The sequence below is a fragment of the Panthera onca genome, chromosome D1, assembly GCF_046562875.1.
Source record: "Panthera onca isolate mPanOnc1 chromosome D1, mPanOnc1 haplotype 2, whole genome shotgun sequence".
In the NCBI taxonomy this organism is placed as follows: Eukaryota; Metazoa; Chordata; class Mammalia; order Carnivora; family Felidae; genus Panthera; species Panthera onca.
Genome location: NC_138348.1, coordinates 34,730,188 through 34,733,601, shown reverse-complemented (window position 1 = coordinate 34,733,601; position 3,414 = coordinate 34,730,188).

The following is a 3,414-nucleotide window of genomic DNA, read 5'->3' as shown; positions in this document are numbered from 1 at the left end:
AAGGTAATCTTTTGATAATAGCAACTGGTTTAAAACAAAGACAGTTGAAATATTTTTCTTCTATGAATGCAAAGAAAATGTTTATAGAGATTATTGGTGAATGCCTTCTTTAGAGGAGGAAGATAAGCCATACATTTGTGAATAAATGCAGGAAAAATACTTTATATTTCAAATTTCTTAGGGGTGAATTTTTCAGATAAAATGAGTATACTCTGAATACTCCCATTAACATTCTATTCTTCTTAACCACAGAACTGTCTTTTTTTGCATTTGTCTGTGCTTAGACATCCAGATGGCCAACAGGTACATGAAAAGATGCTCAACGTCACTCCTCATCAGGTAAATGCAAATCAAAACCACACTCAGATATCACCTCATGCCAGTCAGAGTGGCTAAAATGAACAAATCAGGAGACAATAGATGCTTGAGAGGATGTGGAGAAATGGGAACCCTCTTGCACTGTTGCTGGGAATGCAAACTGGTGCAGCCACTCTAGAAAACAGTGTGGAGGTTCCTCAAAAAATTAAATATAGACCTACCCTATGACCCAGCAATAGCACTGCTAGGAATTTACCCAAGGGATACAGGAGTGCTGATGCACAGGGGCACTTGTACCCCAATGTTTATAGCAGCACTTTGAACAATAGCCAAAGTATGGAAAGACTTAAATGTCCATCAACTGATGAATGGATAAAGAAGTTGTGGTTTATACATACAATGGAATACTACTTGGCAAAGAGAAAGCATGAAATACGGCCTTTTGTAGCAACATGGATGGAACTGGAGAGTGTTATGCTAAGTGAAATAAATCATACAGAGAAAGACAGATACCATATGTTTTCACTCTCATGCGGATCATGAGAAACTTAACAGAAGACCATGGGGGAGGGGAAGGAAAAAAAAAAGGGATGAAGGCAAACCATAAGAGACTCTTAAAAACTGAGAATAAACTGAGGGTTGATGGGGGGTGGGAGGGAGGGGAAAGTGGGTGATGGGCATTGCAGAGGGCACCTGTTGGGATGAGCACTGGGTGTTGTATGGAAACCAATTTGACAATAAATTTCATATTAAAAAATAAAATAAAGCAAAGATATATTATATATATACACATAAAAGAATATGTGGGTTTATACTCATCTTTCGAGCCATCATTTACCTGAGGGGCAAATGGAAGAACTGAATAAATTTACATAAGTGCAATTAATTTCTGGTAGAAGAAGTGAACATCTGCTTGTTCTCAAGGATCCTTCTGGCATTTAACAAGTGGCAAAGCCTGGAATAAATAGCTCAAAACAAATGAGCTAATTTACCTGAATTTAACTTCCAATTCACTACCAGAATGGATGAGAAGGTTTTAAGTTTGACATGTCACTTGTAGGAGGTTCTTAGTGGACTAATAGGAACATTTAATTACAAACAAAACAACAAAACAAAACAAAATTCTCTCAACTGGCCTAAATAGCCATAAAATGCTTTGTGTTTTGTACATCACCTCTATTTCTTTTCTTTCTCTTTTCCCTTCTTTTCCCTCTGTCTCTCTCTCTTTCTCTCTCTCAAGGAATTTTTCGGTCTCATCCCTCAGTCAGGTTTCATTTCCTCTTGTAAAAATGTGTAATCGCTTCAAGTCAAATCTCCTGTAGGCTGAAAAACTAAATACCTGGAAGAATTAAAATAATTTCTAAAATGGAGTTAATGGGCTTTCAGTAACAGTTTGGGGGGCTCTTCAATTGTTCAAGGGCATAATTTCTAGTGCATGACATCTATGGATTGGTCATGACATCTGATTGGTCGAAAAACAATTTTACTACTTTCTGGATTAAATGTATATTTTAGATGACAGATGTAGCTGGAAAACTGAATAATTATAAATCTAATTGAAGGAGTGCCGGATGAGATGCCCCAAAATGGGCCACTTTGACAAAAAGATTATTTCAAGTTAAAAATGAGCAAAAAAAAAAAAAAAAAAAAAGGTGCCTGGGTGGCTCAGTCAGTTTAGCATCTGATTTTGGCTCAAGTCATGATCCCATGGTTTGCAGGCTCCAGCCTCACTTCGGGCTCTGTGCTGACAGCTCAGCGCCTGGAGCCTGCTTCAGATTCTGTGTCTCCCTCTCTCTCCTTCTCCTTCCCCCTCTAGCACTCTGTCTCTCTTTCAAAAATAAGTAAACAGTAAAAAAAATAATAATAATAATAATTAAAAGTAATAAAAACCCAGCAGATTCAGGAGGCTCTCTGCCTCCCCTAACTGCCTAAATTTAGATTGGAAAAGAGAGTCTGTATCAGGAAAAAAGTCATTAACTGAGATTCCCCTTTCTCTAAGGAACTTACCTGTATAACAGATGTTTTCTAAACATCTCCTTTTACCTTCTTGCTAATGAGCTTTCTCCCTTTTGTGTCCTCAGGTCCCTCCCCTCTCTTTAGTTAATAGAAGCTTCATGCTGCCTCATTGTCTTTGGAATCTCATGTCTGTGTGGATTTCTCATGCATTCACCTATTAAATTTGATTTTCTCTTATTAATCTTTCTCATGTTAATTTGCTTCTAAGTCCAGACAGAAAAAACATGGAGCAGAAGAGGCCTTTCTCCCCAGCATAATACACACATGTATTATATTTTCTTGATAAGTGGATATCTTTATATTGCAGAAACAGACATACACATTATACAGTAGAGTTCATCTTTGAACTGATTAGCTGACTGTTTTGTGATACTTTTATTATTATTTTAATTATTTAGCTAATGGCTATAGCTCATCACAATCTTCTTTAAACTGAGAAGTCATTTAATAGAACAATTTAATAATCAAATGAGTTTCAAGAGTTAACTTATCCAATTCGACTTAAAAGTCCATTTTGCAAAATGATAGCTGGTTGTACATAAAATACTTTTCATTTAGAGGTTTTGTTTTGTTTTGTTGTTTGTTTGTTTGTTTGTTTTTACCTACTATAATTTAGGCTTTATACCAGCAGTAGCTGTAGGGAGTTATTCAGGAATTGGAGTCAGGGAATCTATATAGAAGAGTGTCTTTTATGCATTTTGGACATGCAAGAATAAGTGACATTATGTATTTTGACACTTGTCTCTTAATAAGATAGACATCCTAGCAATGGGAATTCTGTTGATCAAGACACTCAGATAAGAAACATAAAGTACTCATTTGAATGTAATAAAAGTATGAATTCATGTTAAGACTCTTGTATGAATTCATGTTAAGACTCCTTATTAGTTCCATTTACATAGATATTTGATGAAAAAGATTTAGAAGAAGAAATGTGATTGCTATTCATTGAAAACTACATTTTAGCTTTTACATATATATTGTAATTAATACAGTAGGTGGCTTTACCCTCAATTTGTGAATAAACATTAATTTTAAAGATTGTTGTTAAAAATTTCAAAGTATTAAAGATTCAAAATA